Below are 22,377 nucleotides of genomic sequence, written 5' to 3' on the forward strand. Positions count from 1 at the left end.
AGGTGATATGCTATGGAGTAAAGCTGGAGTTTTTTGAGACGATCAGTGTAGGGCATCTGTTTGAGGCCAGTAATTCTCTTTGTGAGGTACTTCTGTGGCCTTTCCAGCTGCTGCAGATGTCTTGTGAAGTATATTCCAAAAGGGGTGTTGTACTCTATAATGGGTCTAATGAGTGTCGAGTAGAGGGGAACAATGACCTCTTTTTTCCTGGATGAGTACCCTTTTTTGATGAGGTGTGCCATGTAGAAGGATTTCCTGACTACTGTGGCAATGTGATTATCAAATGAGAGACTACTGTCCACCTGGGTCCTGAGGTCTCTTATCACACATTCGGTGTTAAGAAGACTGCCGCCTATGTGGTAGTTCATGGGTACAGAGTTTTTACCAAAGGGGATAACAATGCACTTTTTGGCATTGAGCTTGAGGCCATGGCTCTGACACCAGGCATCTGTCTCAGTGAGGCCCTTCTGTAGGATGTCCACATCATTTGGGGACTCGACTATAGCTCCTAGTTTGCAGTCATCTGTGAACTTCGTTAGCCAGAGGCCTTCTATGTTAGCCTGTACTTCAGAGAAGTAGATACCAAACAGCAGATGCCGCAGGACTGATCCTTGTGGTACTCCACTTGTCACTGGTTTGAAGTCAGATTTGAAGTCTGCAACTTTTACAGTGTGGGTCCTATCAGTGAGCCAGCTGGCAACCCATCTTGTGACATAGGGATTTATACCTAGTTTAGTGAGTTTAGCTATAATTCCAGAATGGGAGATGGTGTCAAAAGCCTTGGCGAGGTCAAGATAGGCTGTGTGAACCACCTTACCCTCGTCTATGGTTTTGGTGACTGTCTCAAAGAAGTCGACCAAGTTCAGGAGGCAAGATCTGCCTTTCACAAACCCAAACTGGGTGGGGTCCAGAGTTTGGAGGTTACCAATGTCTTTGTTTATGAATTCCATGATGATATGTTCCATGGCCTTGCAGACTAATAGGGCAATAGTTCCCAGGATCAGTGGTGGCTCCCCCTTTGTGGAGTGGGATAACTGTTGCTGTGCCTCATTCAGTGGGCACAAAGCCTGACATGAGGCTATGATTGAATATGGTGCTTAGGTGGGGAGCCAGTTCATTCTGAAGTTCATGTAAAACTCAGCCTGGGATGTTGTCCAGTCCCATGGATGCTGTGTTTTTGGCTTTAGAGAGTGCTGCTTTTACCTGTGAAGTTGTGATTACAGGGACTCTGCATTCTTCCTGTATAGATATGGGCCCTTTAGGGGATGAGAGGGGAGTAAAGTTAAAAAAAGTTCTTATCGTCTATATTCTGAATTGATCTGACCTGTTATCCAATGCAATGCCCCTTTTGAGATGCATCTTATTAGATTAAGCAATTGAAAAAGCCAGAGAAGCTCCTAACTAAAAAGATCATAGGCTTAAAAGATAAAAGCTATCAAGAAAGGCTAGAAGCACTGTCTCTTTATTCAGTATCCTTAGGGGTAAGCTGTGCATAGCCTGTCAGGCAATTAGGGATCCAGTAACCTAAGATGTCTTATATCTCAACAAATCAAAACAGTCCCATTAACACTAACACTAACACTAGAAGCAGGGATGTAAACCTGCTTCAGCAAATAAACAAAATGTGGGAGAGAGACAAATCTGCTATACAATGTGTACCCCATTCTCTGGAAGAAACATCCACTCCAAATTAAGCAATGCAAAACACTATCTTCCTCCAGAAAGGAGTTAGGCATCCCATGTAAAAAAAAAAAACACAGGTTACCGAGCAATAGCATGCACTGTCTGCTGATGCAACCATTGAAAGCAAAAAAGAAAAATATGGGGAGAAGAATATGCCATCTTTATTTTGGACCCACAATTATGTGAGGTCCAGCGCTCTCCATTATCACCGAGACAGCATTAAAGAAGTGAAGACAAAACTACAATGATGCCAGTGATGCCAAGTCTGCAACCAATGACAGAGAAAATAATTTGTGCTGAAGAATGGATTATTGAGTAGAAGTTCTAGAACTACAGAAATTCCATGGAAGTAAAAGGATTCAGTCTAAGGACATAAGGTGGATAGTTCAGGGGGAAAATGCAAAAATGTTGCTTCATAGAAAAGGGAGTAGATAATGGGAACAACTTTCCAAAATGTGTTATAGAATCTGAACTAGTAAAATAATTCAACAATATACTAGACAGGCATAAGGTATGAAAAATAGATCAGCTTTTTCTGAAGCAGGATCTACATTTTATGTAGTAGTTGAGGCTTGAGGTAGAATAGTAGCCCAAGCATTTTTATCTGTCACTAGATTCTGTGCTTCACTTGTCATCAGTATTAATAAGTACCGAGCACCTGTCTTTTCAGCCACTCACGGTCTGATTTTATTTTTCATTTGGATGTTTTAGAGATCTGAGGGGGCAGTTACTGTTGTATTTGTCCTCTACTGCTTGTTTTATCTTTTGCTGCATGTTTCCTGTTTTGAACTGGATTTGTTTATTCTCCTTTAAACAACAGGTTTGGCTGCTTCATTAATTCTTTGCACATAAATCTTATCATGTTCAAATATTTCTCCCATATTGCTCATAAACTGTTCATTCCGTAATAAAGCTACACTTTGTACTTCATGTTAAGTCACTGCTGATGTGATGGGGTATAAACTGCATATTTAAATGGATGCAGCATTAATTATCACAAGTTTTATTTTGTGAAGGACACTGATGAGGGGTTGATTCTTACTCTTTTGAAGTTCATCCCTTTGCAGAAGTAGGGCATCAGTACATTTTTTGTCTTTCTTTCTTGCAGACTGAGCAAGTCTGTTAGCCAGGCAGTGCTCCTGAGTCACCCCTGAAAAGGGACTTTGGTGTCCATTGGGCTTACCTGGTTAATAAGTAAATAACACATACATAAATAAATAAAAAAATAAATAAATAAAATGTTGTGACCTGAAGAAAATGTATTGAAACTCATTTCTTCATACAGGTTTAGGAAAAGGAAAAAGAAAGAATGACAGGAATAAGTAACACAGAAGGTATGGATTGCACTTTGATGATAATCAAAACCCTAGAGCACTTACAAAGATCATAACAGGAAGTGCTGGGCCAGTGGGGCAAAATGTAATACAGTGTTAATTACCACAGGAGAAGGTGCACAAAGGTTATCCAGTTATTCTAGTTCTAAAATTAGGTAATACTTCTAGTCGCCAGTGGCTGGATCCAGCTATTCTTATTCCAAGTATCCCCTTCAGCATATTACTTCATGCCAGTAATGGCTGTAAAGCAGGTAGCATACTTGTCTTTAGTGCGGCATTAAAAGGGTGCTCCATTCCTGGTGCCAGCCATACTTTATGAGATGTTACACTGAGTTCAGATGGCTGTTAAAGATTCCACTTAGGGAATTCATATGAAATATTACATTGGGCCTCCACTGAAAACAGACTATAAGCCTAGGGAGACCAACCTGATCAACAAAAATAAATACATACATAGATAATAAAATGGTAGTGGCATCTGTGTGTACATTATAAATCCCAAAAGTATTTGTATTCAAGGCGATTGATAGCCTTTGGCATTCAAAAGGCATGCACATTACCAAGTAGTTTAGCCCACTTTTATTGTATCAACAGGCCACAACATGGTTACTGGTAACTGGTCACTGGCTATGAAAAGCACCACTCCCCATACTACAAGCAATATAAAGTACATCCTGGTGATTCTTTAACTAAAGAGAGTACAAGAAAATTTGGTGTGGGTGGGCATGTGTCTGTGTTCATTCAGGAAACTACATTAAAAGATTTTTGACAAATGCTGCCATTTAATTGCTAGTAGAAATATGATAACTTTTGCCCAGATATTTCTTTTTGCTTTTCCCTGACATACAGAATATTGGACACAGCAAACTAAATACTAGATTTCTGCAGTATTTGAAGTAAAAAAAATGGAAGAAAAAAGCAAGAGTGCTGCCCTTGGAAAGGCCATTTTACAAATGAAACTAATTGTCCACTTTAAACTATGTTTTCTGCAACATGCATACGCACACTTGCATACACACACAGACACACACATTTCAATTGGCTCTGGCACTCCAGGAATTTGGGCAGCATGGCCAACAGACAGTAACCACTCCTTTGTTCTCAGTGTTCTGGCTGCAAATGGAGAACAGAGTCCAGGCTCCGACCAACCAAGACCTCCCACTGCCCTGGACACTATATCCTACTATTGATTATTTGGGATGGGGGAGGGGTGGTTTCAGCACATAGGCCTGGGAACAAGTTTGTGAATGGTATGAGGAGTGGGAACTTTGCCCCTCCCCTTCAGAAGTCTTGAGATATGCAGATAATCTTGATGGGATTTGCATTGACCACTGGGCCTCTGGGGCTAGGATAACAAGAGAGTAAGAACAGGACACTTAACTTAAAGCAAACATGCTGTGCATACCTTTCTCCCCTGCCCCCAGCACTGCAGTAGTGGTAGTAGACATGGACGTTGAGACAGTTAATCTGTTAATTTTCTTTTTATAAAGATGTGACCAAATTCCCAAGTCTGAAATTTGAAAGTCATTTATTTTTTATTTATATAACTATATGTGTGTGGTGTGTATGTGTGTGTGGCAGGTACATAATGCCTACTCAAGATAATATTTTTCTGAAATATGGTATGTTGCAGACTGTTAGCAAATAATAGTCTGCTAAAGAAGATCTAACATTGCTCATTCATCCATGCACACATCACCTTGATATTGCTTCTTAACTTCTGCAGTCTTGTTAATAGAATTCTAGAATGGAAGTGGAAAACAATATAGATTCAGACCTAAACTGAATCACAGATACTAAGATAGTTGTTAAAGCATTTAGTATCCTGGAGCACCAATCCACTCATATGTGAAAATCAGGAAGAGCTAACTAGACCTTTGGAAATGTGAAAATCATATTAAAGTTGTCTTATCTTCTATGTAGGTGGAAAACAATTCTCTCTGGAACTATTCATTCAGTCATTCATTTATTTATTAGCCAGGTGTTTGGACTGATCATAGACATAACAGACTTCATACACATTTCAAGGCTACTTTAATTTTATGACCATTTATTACACCTTGACAGTACCCTCCCCTCAGGCCACAAGTGATCCAATTTCAGCAATGACCCTGTTAAAGTAAAGGCAGTACATTAAATATGAGAATGTCAATAATACAGACATCCCAAAATAAACAATCTGCATATAACACGTGCCGGCACAGGCTTATGTATGTACAAAATGCAAGAAGTAATGGCATATCAGCATGTACACAGTAAATAGTAATATACTACAAATTAAAGTCTTAATAATAACATGAATATTATCCAAACCATAAAACCGTGAGTGTAATCAGGAGTAGCGTAATACAAGTTAAGGATTCAGTTCAAAAAGACTAGTCAGATAGCACGGAGTATAGTAAAAGCATTCGGCAGGATAGTTTCATACACTGACAGGTCAGTTTAGAAGGACTGTACTGCTTGGGCCTCGCTCTGAATTGTCTTGTTGAGTCTGTGCACCTCACTGATGAATGACAAGACAGAGTGTAGCAGAGTGGCTCAGTAGCAAAACTACTGTCTCACAGCTATTGGGCAAGAGGTCAATCCTGGCACCCGGTCATTGGCTGCATGAAGATGTTCTTCCTGTTTCACTGTTGCAGTCATCACATTTGGGTTATCTGCCTGCAGATAGCTCTCAGCCGGCCTGAATACCAGAGTCTTGGGATTTCTGTGTCGGATGCTGTTGCTTCTTCCATGACGTCAGGTTGTCAGGGGTATAAAACATGCAGCTGGTGCCATTACATCAGTCTTTTTTGCCGTGCGGTGCCCGAAGCAGAAGCAGTTTGCAAGTGCCAGTTGGCCGACTCCTGAAATTTTAGTTTTTCGAGCTTCAAACCTGAAGTCTTCTAAAAGATAAGTACCCCGTTGGGGATCCTTTTTTCTTGCTCTAACCAATGTCAGAAAAAACTAATTGTCTTGCCTGTGGAAAGCAAATACCCCACAGAGATTTTCATTCTTACTGCATCACCTGTTTAGGCCCAGACCACAATGTCCCTCGCTGTCAGTTTTGTGCCTTGTTCAACACCTGAACTATTGTTCGGGCTATTTTTGTAGCTAAATTCTTTCGCTCTCAATCTCCGTACTCCGAAATGTCTTCAGTAAGCCATCCGATTACCGATCTTCCTAAAAAATGAAAGGATAAAGACAGAGACAGACCGCATAGGTCCAACACTGCCAACGACGCTACCATTAAGCTAGTCACCAGTCCACCGGTACTCAGTGAGGCGCTTTCGCAGCCCCTGATACCCACTTCTACAGATTTGCAGGCCTCTACTGAGACCCATTTGGAGTCCAGTATGCAGCAAGATGCTTTTTTGACAATGGAACCTGCGGATGTCTCTACCTTGGATGGATCCGGAGCACCTGTTCCGGCACCGGCTTCTGAGGGTGTTTTCAGGCCTTCTGATCTTCATATTAAACTGATGACTTCCTTTCAAACCAAAAATACCAAATTTCTCAGGCCTAATGCTTGCACTATGCCTAGGAAACCAATGACCAAAGCACATTCTAAGGCCCACATGCCACAAAAACTAATGATTAGAATGGCTGAGGACCTCTTTACTTTAATTAGGGGAAGTCAGCCTTCCCCCTCAAAAAGACCCAGAACTGACTTTCCTTCTGATTCTTCTGATCAGGAATCAGATTACTCTGATCCTTCTGATTTCCAGGACATATCCTTATCTACCTATGGGGATTCTGATGCAGAGGAATCCATTCCCTCTGCTTCCCCACCAGAAGATTTTTCCGTTGGTGAAACCCTGCTCACCCTTAGAGAACATGCTCACCCTTAGAGAACATTTCCGCTGGGAGAGCCAGGTCTACTCCCAGTCCAAAAAGAGATTCAGGGAACTTTTAAGCTTTCCTCAGCACAGGCCTCTAGCTATCCTTCCTGTTTTGGAAGTTGTAGATGATGTGAAGCAAGCAAGAAATCTTCCTGGAATTCAGCCTTACCCCTAATACCTTGCCGCCAGCTCCCAGGAAACCTGACAGGTACTATAGAGTGCCTGACTCCCACAAATTCCTTTTTAGGAATCCTACTGTGGATCCAGAGACTATTTCCCAGAGACCTAAAGGCATTAAGGCTACAACTGCCAAAAATCCTACCCCTTCGGATAGGGATTCCAGGGCATTAGAAGATGGGCAAAAAAGGTATACACCTCTGCTACGCGTGCCATAAGTGCTTTAAATTGCCAGTTTCATATGTTAAAGTATCAGCAGCATATTATGGAGCTAATAAAACAAACAATGTTGTTGATTCTTGATTGTGCAGAAAACAAAGATTTACAAGAGTTAATGCATTCTGCTAACCAAGTTGGTAAACATACTTTGCAGTGTGTTTTTTTTTGCTTTAGAAGCATCTTGCAGGGCTGCTGTCACTAGGTCTGTTCTTAGAAGACATGCTTGGCTTAAGGAACAAAACTTGCTAGATCATGTCAAAGCAAAATTACTGGATGCACCATTAAATTAGCATTGGTGGCATAGTGGTGAGCATAGCTGCCTTCCAAGCAGTTGACCTGGGTTCAATTCCTGGCCAATGCAGGAAGTCTGTACATTTAGGGAGGAGAAAGCTAAATCTATGCAAACTGTTAAGGATTTCTTACAAGTACAGCCACCTAGATTCAGTAGGCATTGGCCTTCAAAAAAACGGTCTTTTCCAGTCCCTTCCAGGCCTTCTCAGTCCAAACCCAGGGGCAGCAGACCACCAAGACGTCAGTCTCAGGCTATGCACAGATCCAAGCAACGGAGTGCTCCCATGTCCAAAACAGGGAGTAGTAAGCTTCCATCCTTTGGTAAAAATGCACAATGACTTATCCTTAACTCTTTCAAGCCTTGCCCAAGTACTTGCACCTTTAGGAGGAAAACTTGTACTGCATGCCAAAAATTGGCAATACATTACCCAAGACAAATGGGTCTTAAACATTGTTTCCCAGGGATACAGATTCCAGTTCCACTCACTCCCATCCATAAGCGGATGGCCAGACCTCCCACCAAACCAGTGGGCAGAGGCCCAAAAGCAAGTACTTTCTCTTCTCAGTATCAAGGCTATTCAACCTGTCCCAGCAGAACAAAGGGGACAAGGTTTTTACTCCAGAATGTTTCTGGTCCCCAGAAAAGAAAACTCTTGGTGTCTTATCCTGGATCTGTCTATTTTCAGTACCTTTTTGGTGGTTCCAAAATTCAAAATGCTAACTCTCCAACAGCTGCTTCCTATGCTAGCCAAGGACTCCTGGCTAGCAACCCTAGATTTAAAAGAAGCTTATCTGCACATCCCCATAAGGGAATCTTGCAGGAAATACATAAACTTCAAAGCATGCTCTATGCACTATCAGTTCTCTGCACTTCCCTTTGGCTTATCTACTGCACCCAGGTTATTCACAAAGTGCATAGCTCCAGCCATTGCATATTGCAGGCAGAGAGGAATTCAAATTTACACATACTTGGATGATTGCCTGATTCAGGTGGACAGTCAGAAATTGCTACTTCTGCACCTGGCATTTGTAAAGTGACTTCACTGGGGTACACCATCAATGAAAAGAAATCACAACTGGTACCCAGCTAACAGATTGTATTCCTGGGAGCAAGCTTGAACATAACTTCCCAGATGGCAACCCTTTCCTCCTACCACCCAACACTACAACCTGTGAGAGATGCACTTACATAGCTAAAATGGAAGCAAAGCTCTCTCCACCCAAGATTGTGCTAGACAGTCAAGAGGAGAAGGTTAACACCCACACTACACCTCAAGCAACACATAGCCCTTCTAAACCCACACCACCAACACCCACATACAGCAACACTAAATCCACATATGCAGAGGCCCTTAACTGTAACCTGCCCAAGCAACAAGGACCTCTGAAGCTGAAACGCAAACAAACACCAATCACAGCCAAAGTGTCACATAGTTCACAACACCAGTGTGCCACCCAGCAACAGCCCCTAAGGCAAGACAACGTACCTAACACTTTAGTCATAGGTGACTCTATAGTCCGGCACACTGATGTCCCACTCACCAGGTTGAACAAGGAGAAAATTACAGTCAGCTGCCTGTCGGGTGCCAGGATCCGCCACATAACGCATGCACTCAAGTTACTCCACAACAAGTACAAATATGACTCTGTCATTGTCCATGTTGGAGTGAATGACTTGAAACGTACCTCCCTGGACTACATGAAAAGAGACATGGAAGAGCTCTCAGATCATGTGGCCCAGGCAGGTATGACCCTAGCCCTGAGTAGCATCCTGCCTTCGCCCAGAATGATACCACAATATAAGGACAAAATGATTGACTTCAACAATTGGCTAAGCTTCTGGTGTCATTCAAAGGGGATCCAGTATCTGTCTGCCTGGGACGACATGATCAACAGACCATGATGCTTTGCCAGAGATGGTCTGCACCTGTCGCCCCTGGGATTCAGGTTACTGGCCAAGGCTCTTGCCACCCCTATAGTGCCTTTTTTAGGCAAAGTTCAAAGGACAAAACCACCACCGTAACAGGTACAAGCATGTAAAATCTGAAGGTAATGCTACTAAATGCTAGAAGTCTAAACCTCAAAATGCACTCTCTCGAGGCACTCCTAAAAATGGAGAACATCGATATCTGTGCAATAACTGAGACCTGGTTCAAGGCTCCAGAGAGCACCCCTGCAATACCAGGCTACAACTCTTACCACACTTTTCGGCCAACAAACATCAACTAATCCATAGTCCCACCAGGGGTTCCAATATCCTAGACCTGGTCATTACCAACATGGGAAATCGATGCTCCACACCTATGGTCACTCCCTCGTTAGTCAGGTCTGACCATAAGCTAATCACCCTTAACATCCACATCCCACCCCCACCCCCCCAGTAAGGAAATCTCCATAAAAAAACTTCTCCAAAGCCAACTTCATGCTACTCAAGTCAGAAGTGACAAACTTCATGACACCCATGCAGACAGGAACTGAAAGTTCAACTGCTGAATCCTACACTAAGGCATTGTATGAGCACATCCACTCGTGCATGAATCGTGCCATCCCAAATAGAACCAAGATGCTCTCATCCAAAAAAAAGAAGCCAATCTGGTGATCCCCTGCCATAAACAAACTTTACAACAAAAGGAAGAAACTGTTGCAGAAAAGAGGAAAATCCCAGGATGCAAAAAAGTCCCTTACCAGCCTCAGTAAGAAACTGAGATCCCTCATAAAATCCTCCAAAGCTAGTTACAAAAATAAAATTGCCAAAGATTCCAAAGACAACCACAAGGCATTCTGTAACTATGTCAAGAATCTAAATGGCAATGCTCAGATCTGCTCTGAGCTAAAACAGAATGGCATTAAATATACTGATCCCAAGGATATTGCCAATATCCTGGCAGATCGATTCAGTGCCAACTTCACCCCCCTCTCACCCCCTAAATGGCCCATCTCCATACCGGAAGATTGCCAAATTCCAGTAATAACGGCCACACAGGTAAAAAAATGCACTCTCCAAAGCTAAGAATACAGCATCCATGGGACCAGATGACATCTTGGGCGGTGTACTACATGAACTACAATATGAATTGGCACCTCACCTAAGTGTCATGTTTAATCATAGCATCACCTCAGGTTTCGTGCCCACTGAGTGGCTCAGAGCTACAGTTATCCCACTCCACAAGGGGGGATCCACCTTGGATTCCAGAAACTACCATCCCATCAGTCTGACAAGCCTTATCTGCAAGGCCATGGAGCGTATTATCATGGAACTTATAAACAAAGACATTGGCAACCTTCAAACACTGGACCCCACCCAGTTTGGGTTCGTGAAGTGCAAATCTTGTCTCCTGAACCTGTTTGACTTCTTCAAATCAGTGTCCAGAGCCATGGACAAGGGTAAGATGGTCCACACAGCCTATCTAGACCTTGCCAAGGCCTTTGACACCATCCCCCACTCTGGAATCATAGATAAACTTACTAAGCTGGGCATTAATCCCTACATCACCCAATGGCTTGCTAACTGGCTTACTGATAGAACCCACACTGTAAAAGTAGCCAACTCCAAATCCAGCTCCAGACAAGTGACAAGTGAAGTACCTCAGGGTTTAGTCCTGGGACCGCTCTTGTTTGGCATCTACTTCTCTGAAGTACAGGCCAACACTAAGGGACTCTGGCTAACAAAGTTTGTAGATGACTGCAAACTGGGAGCCATTATTGAATCCCCAAATGGTGTGGATACTCTACAAAAGGGCCTTACAGAAACAGATGCTTGGTGCCAGAGCCATGGGCTCAAGCTCAATGCCAAGAAATGTGGAAAAAAACATGTAGCTGTGAATTACCATATAGGTGGCAGTACACTAAACACCAAAAGTGTGATAAGAGACTTAGGGACACAGGTGGACAGTGGTCTCACCTTCGATAACCACATCACCACAACAGTCAGGAAATCCTTCTATGTGGCACACCTCATCACTAAGGGCTTTTCATCCAGAAAAAAGGAGGTCATTGTCCCACTGTACTCATCCCTCATTAGACCCATTATAGAATACAATGCCCCGTTTGGTATGTACCTCTCAAAGACATCTGCAACAACTGGAAAGACCGCAGAAATACCTCACTAAAAGAATCCACAGGCCTAAAGCAGATGCCCTATGCTGACCGTCTTAAAAAACTCCAGCTATACTCTGTCGCATATCATCTACTCAGAGGCGATCTCTGCTTAACATACAAGGCCATGTCAAACCCAGAGCTGCTGGACATGCTACACTTAAAGAAATCCCAATCCCTGAGAGCCACACGCTCCAGGGATCTAAACCTTGTCATCACAATAAACAAAACATGCTGGAGGGATAGGTTCCTGACCCAGAGACTCCCCAGACTCTGGAATAGATTGCCCATACATGTCAAGCAGAGTGCCTCTTTGGCCCTCTTCAAAAGGAACCTTGACGATTGGATGGGAGAAAGGAAATTCACCCCTGGGATCACGTCAGTCGCCCTGCTAGACAGGGGTCCAGGGAAGTAAACAGTGTGGGAAGAAATAGCCAGGGAATTGTTATGGCTATGCTTGTATAGGCCCTAGAGCTGATAGCCTAGTACCAACCTATGAACCTATGAACCAGAGAAACAAATTTATTTGACAAACTATTTCAGTCTACTGGCCACCAAAACCCAGCTATCTGCAAGAAAAATACTGCAAGCCCTAGGGTTCATGGCTTCTTGCATTCTATTAATTCCATATGCAAAACTGCATATGAGGAAACTTCAATGGTACCTAAAAAGTCTCTGGTGTCAACATTCTCAGGACCTGTAAACAATCATTCCTATCATTCCTTGCCTAAGGACAGAGTTCCTTTGGTGGGCAGTGGCCTGCAACCACAACAAGGAACTCCCTTTCATTCCACCCCCTGCCACCCAAACCCCAACAACAGATGCATCAGACTATGCATGGGGGGCTCACATGGCAGGGCAGTGCATTCAGGGCAAATGGAATCCAAAGCAAATGCACCTGCATATCAATCAAAAAGAAATGTTAGCTGTGCAGAATGCTCTGACAGCCTTCAAGGACCTTATTCTTCCAGGACAACTATTGGTAAAGACAGACAACACCACAGTTATGTGGTACATAAACAAGCAGGGGGGAACCCATTCCTACCCACACTGCAGACTAGCCATGACTCTGTGGAACACAGCCTGGAGCAACCGAGTACAATTATAAGCTCAATTCCTGCCAGGCAAACTAAATTCACTGGCAGATGACATAAGCAGAAATCTCATGGATCCACATGAGTGGAAACTGTAACCCAAAATATTCAAGCTTTTGAGGAACAGGTGGGGGACACCAGAGGTTGACCTTTTTGCTTCCCATCAGAACTATCAATTGAGCAAATTTTGCACCAGAACTCCCCACAGCCAAGTTTGGAAAGTGGATACCCTGTCCTTCACCTGGGAAAGCGTCTCAGTCTGTGCCTTTCCCCCTTTGCCACTCCTCTCGAAAGTTCTACTAAAACTCAAACAGGACAAGCCAAGGACAATCCTGATTGCACCAGACTGGCCATGCCAGCACTGGTACCCTCTTCTATGCAGTATGATATTGCTACAACCATGGCACCTGCCTCAGACTCCTTCCCTGCTGTCCCAGCAGGCGGGCCAGATTCTGCACCCTCAGCCACAGACCTTGAACCTAGCAGCCTGGCTAATCCCCTGAATTCAACACCAGCAAACCTCAGTAAGCAGGTGCTGGATGTCATTCTTGAGGCAAGGAGGCCTAGTACTAGAAAATCCTATTCTGAAAAATGGAAAAGATACTGTTCCTGGAGCCTATCTCAGGGAATGGGCACAACTGTGCTCAGCTTACCTCATATACCAGATTACTTAACAGAAATGCTCCACAAAGGCCTATCCTTCTCTTCAATTAAGATCCGTGCCTCTGCCATCTCAGCTCATTATAATACTGAGCCATCCCTCTTCTCTCATCCTCTGGTGAAACAGTTCCTGAGAGGAGCCAAAAATGTAAGGCCCCCCAGAAGAGCTCCCACTCCAGCCTGGGACCTTAACTTTCTATTAGAAAAGCTCACACTTTCGCTCTTTGAACCTGCGGCCACAGCAGAGTTATAATTCCTCTCATGGAAAACAGCTTTACTTCTAGCCATCACTTCAACAAAAAGAGTGTCTGAATTGTAGGCCCTTATGGCAGTGGAACCCTTCATTATCTTCCATGCAGACAGGGTTTCCCTCAGGACTAACCCATCTTTTATGCCCAACGTGGTGTCTAGTGTGGCTCTAAACCAGTCCATTCATTTGCCAACCTATTTTCCTAATCCTCAGAATAAAAGAGAAAGGATCCTGCATTCCCTGGACATGCACAGGCAGCTTACGTTCTATATGGACAGGACTAGGCCTCTCAGAAAATCTGACCAGCTGCTAGTCAGCTTTGCTGCAGGGGCAGAGGGCAAGGCCATTTCAAAGCAAAACATTTCTAAATGGATAGCACACTGCATCCATTTCTGCTAGAAGTATCATGGGAAACTTACCCCACAGGGGATCAGAACTCATTCCACTAGGGCTACATCTACCTCTACAGCATTTCTCAGGGGAGTCCCTACCAGGGACATCCTAGAAGTTGCTTCATAACTACCTCCACCCTTCCTTAGCTTTGGGAATCAACCCAAATGTGATGACTGCAACAGTGAAACACAAAGAACATAGTACAGTTGTGTACACTTACCATAAATGTAGATGTTCAAGTGTATTCACTGTTGCAGTCCTGGTTACCCTCCCTCCAGCCCCCTAACATCTTTGGCTATACCTCTACTTTCCTTTATTATGCTTAAAAGCCTTTTTGGTGTATTTGCTTTTTTGTTGGAGGTATATCATTGTACTTTTATATTTAATTGCTCCCCATTAGGGGGGCACCTGACATCTGGGGCAAGAAAAACTGATGTAATGGTGTCGGCTGCATGTTTTATACCCCTGACGACCTGACGTAATGGAAGAAGGGACAGCAACCGACGCAGGACCCAAGACTTTGTTAATCAGGCTGAATGAGGCCTACTTGCAAGCAAATAACCCAAATGTAATGACTGTAACAGTGAATACACTCGAACATCTACATTTATGGTAAGTGTACACAACTGTACTTTATTGGTGCTAATTGTATTCCCTAAACTCACAACCTTAGTGTATATTCCAAATTTATATTTTGAATAGTCAACTGCCTGTTCATAGGTTCATAGTTACTACTAAGCTAACTGACCTTGCAAGCCATTTTAAGCCTAGCCAATTATCCCTTGTGAGACTCAAACCCTGCACCTTGTGTTTTTAAGGCAAACACCTTAACCATTAGGCCATCCTCCCAACCAAAAAATAAACAGCCTCTGGAAGGCTCAACTCCATGACCCTGCACCGAATAGCCAAAGTGATTTACCACTAAGCCATGTCAGATATGTATAGTATACTTGATATATATTTGATTTGACAGATATGTATAGTATAGTTGTAGTATATATATATATATATATATATATATATATATATATATATATATCTATAGATATATATAGATATATATATATATATAGATATATTTTGAATACACACACACATATACATATATATCTATATAAATATATATATATATATATATATATATATATATATATATATATATATATACACATATATATGTGTGTATATGAAACCGCGGTGGTGCAGCGGTAGCATTGTCGCCTCACAGCAAGAAGTTCTCCCATTCAATTCTTGGCTGGAGCGCCTTCTGTGTGGAGTCTGCATGTCCTCCCCACGGTCGAGTGGCGTTCGAAAGACATGCGTGATTGGGCGTGCCTTCGTTGATGGTTGGGCGTCGGGCTGGCACCTCGGCACCATAAAAATCGATTGCCAATCATTAGCGGACCAGAGTTCCACTGTGGCGACCCCTAACCGGGAAAAGCCGAAAGAAAACAACAACATGTATGTGTGTATATATATATATATATATATATATATATATATATATATATATATATATATTTATTTATATATATATATATATATATATATCCAAAAACCTCGAAATTCATATGGTCGACACCATATGATCGAAGTTTTAGAACTTCGAAATTCTGAACAGAGATCTGCATACAGTGCGGAAAGGGAGATTTCCCTTTTCCTCGCTGTAGTTTGATCTCGGAGTTGGTATATTTAAGTAGCAGGGTTGTGCCCCTCTGCAGAAACGTTTAAAAAGTTTTTTTTTTTTTTTTTTGGATTTATTTCAGAATCTTGATATTCCGAAACATCGATCATATGGTCTCAATCATATGAAATTCGATGTTTCTGAAATTTGGGATTCTGAAGTGAATCCATATAGTACATATTTACAAATAATTTACTTCTTGCAGAGCAAATGAAGAGTATTTTATTCTGTTAATATAGCAATAAGTATTAATCCTCTGTATCTAAGTCAAATACCAGCCAGTAGTTGTGATTGTTTCCAGTTCTTATGATTTTGCATCAGGCATCTTCTTCTGTGGTATATTTCATATTTTTTATGTTTGTTGTTCTTCTAAATATTTTGAAGCATTTCTCCCAAAGCTTCCACTGAAAGCTGACGTTGCCCATGCCCTGACCAACCTGATAAAAATATGTATGTAAGTCATTAAAAAAATAGGCAACGGTATACACTGATTTATCTGATTACTTATTTATTTATTAATTCATTCATTTATTTATTTATTTTTGTGCAAGGTAGGTGCAAGGGCTGGTACAGGGGCCTTTTTAGTCGCTACCCAGGCCAAAGGTACATAAATAAGCAATACATTAAATAAAGAACTATTACAATGAAACAGAGAAATGATTGCAAAAGCAATTAACACATTACATGTTACAGCAGAACTGCGGTAACTTCAGAAGTTAAATACAGTATAGATTAACCGAGCACTTCACAAGTAAAGTATGAACACATATATAAACTCAAGAAAATCTGATGTATGTGTACGCATAACAAGATATAAGCACCATAGACTAGTTCAGGTAGGCATGTAGTTAACTGTACTATAGTAGCCAATATCCCTAAACAGGCACACGTATTGTTGAGCAAGAGGTAATTTCAGTCTCTTTCTAAACTGTGAGAGATTATCATTTACACTAATTCCTGTAGGTAAAGTATTCCATGAAGCAGGAGGATAGCTTGTTGAATGACTTCTCATAGGCTGCTAGAAAGAAATAGTGTCTGTTCAGTTTTAGGCCACTACTATTTCTAAGAGAGTATGATGACTCATGTACAGTTATCTTGTTAGCAAGTATTGGGCTGTATTTGGCTCTGAGTAATTTTAAGGTGAGAATGTTAAGCAAATGGGTAGCCCTAGCAAAAGTAGGTAGCCATTTTGCTAGCCAGGTGATTGAATCTGATAATCTTATTCTTAATAGTTTGTAACAAGGTAGTGTTTTGTGATAAAAAAAGATAATGTAAGGGTTTTTGGTATTAAAACATTGATAGCAATTGTCCTAAGAGCTTCAGTGATAAGAAGGTAAAATATTGTAGGCCATCTTAAGTTGCTAAAATACCCAGGTTGTGATATACACCCCTGGGGTTCCACCTGTGTTCCTGATGGACAGGGTTTTTGGGTGCTGACTTGTCTAAACATGTGCCAAACTCTTGGCTAGGATTGTAAGAGCCAATACCTAGTAACTTCCTATGATCCTATGTAATTGTGAAGGGAAAGAATATTGGTATGCATAGGGCCTTTTATATAGGGTGTTTTGATTTTGGGTTGTCTTTTTGCAGTACCATAAAATTATAACTGTACACGTTTGTACTAGTTGTTAACTTATTTGCGTAAAGCCAAGTGAAGTAATTTTGTAGCACTGATGAGAGCTGATGCACCAGCTTGTCACCAGTAGCTACTGTAATGTCATCTGTGTACATTGCAATGTTCAAATGTGGTCAGTCCCAAGGAAGACTATTTATGTAAAGTGAAAAGAGTAGCAAGCCTAAAATTTAACTTTTTGGTAGTCCCATTAAGAGCAAGCCAGTATCCAAATGAAGCTTCTGCATGTCCAGATAACCGTCACAAAGGTCACATACCATATGTTAGCTAGCAGTAGAACTCCCTCTATGACAAAAGAAAGCCACAGTGCCCATCTACAGGAAATAGAATCATTCAGTATTAAATCCAATAACATTTCCTAGGTGATCTAAGCTGTCTAACTATAGACTAGGAAACCTACACCACCTGTGCATAAGCACAGAGATTCCTGGATTTTGACTAATTGTTCCAGTGCATTTGTATTGACAGAGTACCCACTTGCAGGGAATAACATCCTGGATCTTGTCCTTAATAGCATGGGAGCATCTTGCACCATCCCTTGCATATCTTCAGCACTTGTTAGGTCTGACCATAAAGCAGTCTCCTTCGAAATAAAACTAAAACCAGAAATCCCTTCCACCCAAAATACCTTTATAAATTTATTTAAAACAAGCTACCTACTCTTAAGTGATACACTGGCAAACTTCAAATCCCCACTGATACACAGAAATATATACCACCACACTACACCAGCAGGAACAAGTGCAGGGCAAACCCCAGAAACAAACCCACATGGTGGAACCATACTATCAACAAACTATAATAAAAGGAAAAGAATTCTGACCAAAAGAAGAGTAACTCCCAGAATGTTCGAGCCCTTATGTTCATAGGTGTGTACTAGGCTAATGGCCCTCGAGTCTTTACAAGCCTACCCCATAGGATTACTCTGGCATCATGCCACCTGACCTTAGTTCCCAGTGCCTCTGTCGAGTAGTGCCACTGGAGTGATCTTCGGGGTGAATTTTCTATTTCCCATCCACTCATCAAGATTTCGCTTGGAAGAGGGCCAGTGAGGTGCTCTGTTTGACATGTATGGGAAGTCTGTTCCATAGCATGGGCAGTCTCTGGGTTATGAACTTGTCCCTCCAGCATGTTATGTTGATTGTGGTAATGAGGCTGAGGTCTCTGGAGCGTGTGGTGCGGAGGGATTGGGATTTCTTTAGATGTACCATTTCTAACAGAGCTGGGTCAGACATGGCTTTGTAGGTCAAGCAGAGATTGCCTCTAAGTAGGTGATATGAGACAGAGAATAGTTGGAGTTTTTTGAGTCTGCCCATATGGACAAGTGTTTAAGGCCTAGGATCCTCTTTGTGATGTACTTTTGTGACCTCTCCAGTTGTTGCAGGTGTCTAGTGAGGTATATGTCAAATGGGGCATTGTACTCGATGATTGGCCTAATGAGGGAAGAGTAGAGGGAGACAATGACCTCTTTCTTCCTGGATGCAAAACCATTAGTAATGAGATGTGTCACATAGAAGGAATTTCTGACCACAGTGGCAATGTGGTGGTCAAAAGAGAGGTTGCTGGCAACCTCTGTTTCCAGATCTCTTATAACACCTTTGTGTTCAATGGACTACCATTGATGTGGTAATTCATGGAAACCGGGTTTTTCCCAAAGGGGATGACGACACTTTTTTTGGCGTTGAGCTTAAGGCCATGGTTCTGACACCAGTCATTGGTCTCAGTGAGGCCTTTCTGTAGGATGTCAACATCACTTGGGGAGTTAAAAATATCTCCCAACTTGCAATCATCTGTGAACTTTGTCAGTCAGAGTCCGTTCGTGTTGGCCTGGACTTCAGAGAAATAGATACCAAACAGGAGAGGACCCAGGACCAAACCCTCTGGGATGCCGCTCGTGACTGGCCAGCAGTCTGACTTGGAGCCAGCTACTTTCACACTGTGGATTCTGTCTGTGAGCCAATTTGCAACCCACCTAGTGATATAGGGGTTGATGCCTAGCTTAGTGAGTTTTTCTATGATTCCTGAGTGGGGAATGATATCAAAGGCCTTGGCCAGATCAAGATAGGCTGTATGAACCACCTTGCCTTCATCCACAGCTCTGGTGACTGACTCAAAGAAGTCAGCCAGGTTGAGCAGGCATGATCTACACTTCACAAAACCAAACTGTGTGGGATCCAGAGTTTGGAGATTCCCTGCATCCTTGTTTGTTAGGTCCATGATGATGCGTTCCATAGATTTGCATATCAGACTCACCAGGCTAATGGGGCAATAGTTCCTAGGGTCTGTAGTTGCTCCTTCTTTGTGGAGAGGGATGACTGTAGCAGTGTGCCATTTGGTAGGGACAAAGCCTGAGATGAGGCTCTGATTGAACAGGGCACACAGGTGAGGTGCCAGTTCACTCTGTAGTTCATGTAGAACACAGCCAGGGATATTGTCAGGCCCATAGAAGCTGTATTCTTGGCCTTGGACAGTGCTGTTTTAACCTGTGCAGCAGTAATACTGGGTGCCTGGCAATCTACTGGTATTGTGATTGGTCCTTTGGGGGGGTGAAGTTGGCACTGAATCTGTCAGCCAGTATATTGGCAATATCTGTTGGCTAGGTATAGGAGGTACTATTGTGCAATAGCTCAGAGCAAATCTGGGTATTGCCATGGAGATTCTTTGCATAACTGTAGAAGGCCTTGTGTTTGTCTTTATTATCTGCTGCAATTCTGTTTTCATAGCTAGCTTTAGAGGATTTGATGAGAGATCTCAACTTTTTGTTGAGGCTGATAAGGAAGTTTTTTCCAGTCTTGGGACTTCACCTTATTCTGCATCAGTTTCCTCCTCCTGTTGTAAAGTTTGTTTATGGCAGGGGACCCACCAGATTGGCTTCCTTTTTTTGGAGGAGAGCGTCTTGGTTCTATTGGGTATGGCGAGATCCATGCATTTGTGTACGTGTTCGTACAGTGCATTAGTGTATGATTCGGCGGTCATGCAACTATTTTCCATTTGCATAGGTGCTGTGAAGTTAACCACCTCTGTTTTTAGGAGCCCAAAGTTAGCTTTGGAGAAGTTTTTCATAGTGGTTACCTTTGCAGGGGTGGTGGGAGGGATATAGATTTCCAAGGTGATTAATTTGTGGTCAGATCTAACCAGGGAGGAGTTGACTACTGTTGTAGAACAACAGTCACCGATGTTAGTAATGACCAGGTCAAGGATGTTGCTTCCTCTAGTGGGGGTAAGAATGAGCTGGTCCAGGGCATTGGAATTAATGAATTCCAGGAAACGTTGGGCAAGTGTATTGGTACATGAGTAGTTTTCCCAGTTAATGGAGGGGTAGTTGAAGTTGCCCAGTATGAGTGTGTTAGGTTGGACCCTAATATTCTCCAGTTTCCTTTATGAATATGGAAACACGACTGCCTTTGGAGCTTCAGTCCAAGTTATGGGGCAGAAAGGTGTGGAATGAGTTATAGCGTGATAGTGCAGGGGTGCTTTCTGCTGCCTTGAACTAGGTTTCTGTTACAGCACAAATATTGATGTTTTCCATTTTAAGGAGTGTTTTGAGCGAGTGCATTTTGAGATTTAGACTTCTAGCGTTGAGCAGCATGACCCCCAGATTGCATTTGTTTGTAGCTGTTACAGTGGTAATTTGGTCTTTGGAGCACCGCCTAAAAAGGCACTATAGGGGTGGCAAGAGCCTTGGCCAGTATCCAGAAGCCCAGAGGTGACAGATGCAGGCCATCTCTGGCAAAGCATCAAGGTCTGTCAATCATGTCATCCCAGGGAGACAGATACTGGATCCCCTTAGAATGACACCAGAAACTTAGTCAATTGTGGAAGGGATTTTCCTTGTCACTGAAATAAACAACTTAGGAGCTTAATAAAATCCTCTAAAGCCAAGTTTGAGACTAAAACAGCTACCCAAGCCAAAGACAATTACAAGGCATTTTTAGTTATGTATGTAATCTCAAAAGCACAGCACAGCAATGTGCTGAGCTGATTGTGAATGTTGCTATCTATACTGAGGCAGAAGATGTAGTAGATAAATTTAGCTCTAACTTTACCCCTGTCTCCCCTCTATATGTCCCTCAAGATATACCTGAAACTGGCTCACTTCCAGCTATCACACAAGATCTGATCCTAAAAGTGCTATCAAAAGCTAAAAAGACTGCACGGATTGATTCTGAAAATATCCCTGCTTGCATACTAAACAGCATGAAGAACATTATAGCCATGCCACTAACAGCACCGTTCTGTCTCCGCCTCCATGTAGATGATGTTCTTCATGTTTCAATGCTGCAGTCATTACATTTGGGTAATCTGCTGGCAGGTTGCCCTCCCTCAGTTGGCCTGAATATCAAAATCTTGAGTCCTGAGTTGGTTGCTGTCTTCTCTTCCATGACGTCAGGTCGTCAGGGGTATAAAACATGCGGCCAACTCCTGAAATTTTTGCATTCGCGTTTCAGAACCGAAGTCATCAATTAAAGCTAAGTACCCCATTGGGGAAACCTTTTCATACTCCTTACCGATGTCAGTAAAAGTTAATAATTGCATTACTTGTGGGAAGCAAATACCTCATAAGGATTTTCATTTGTACTGTATTCCTTGCCTAGGCCCAGATCATATCCTGCCTTGCTGTCGGTTTTGTGCTAGATTTAACCAACGCACTATTAAGCGTCAGTATCTCTTTGCTTCAAAATATTTTGGAAACAGATTTAATTACCCTGAAATGTCGTCAAATAGCAATCCGACTACCGGAGTTCACAAAAAATGCAAAGAAAAGGACAGAGACAGACCGTCGAGGTCCAAAACCGACGACGAAGCTTCTCCTAAGCCATTCGCTGGTTCACCGGTACTCAGTGAGATGCTTTCGCAGCCCCTGATACCCACTACTTTTGAGTCGCAGGCCTTTACCAAGACCCATGCAGAGACCGGCATGCCGCGAGTTTCTCAGAGTATTGTACGCGTGGATGTCTCTCCCTCGGATGGGTCTGGAGCCGCTGAGCAGGCACCGGCTTCTGAGGGTGTTTTCAGGCTTCAACATTTCTATATAAAACTGAC

General features: G+C 42.5%; 1 protein-coding gene and 1 non-coding gene across 2 annotated transcripts in view; both read left to right on the forward strand.

Moving 5' to 3' along the window:
- LIN28A (lin-28 homolog A) overlaps positions 1–22,377 on the forward strand; it is a 414,829-nt gene that overhangs the window by 35,881 nt on the left and 356,571 nt on the right. The gene's annotated exons all lie outside the window — the stretch shown is intronic.
- On the forward strand, positions 7,524–7,595 carry TRNAG-UCC. Its single transcript has one exon. It is a non-coding gene; the product is annotated as a tRNA-Gly (tRNA).

Source organism: Protopterus annectens, chromosome 1.part1, assembly GCF_019279795.1.
Source record: "Protopterus annectens isolate FY-2018-M chromosome 1.part1, PAN1.0, whole genome shotgun sequence".
Taxonomy (NCBI): domain Eukaryota; kingdom Metazoa; phylum Chordata; order Ceratodontiformes; family Protopteridae; genus Protopterus; species Protopterus annectens.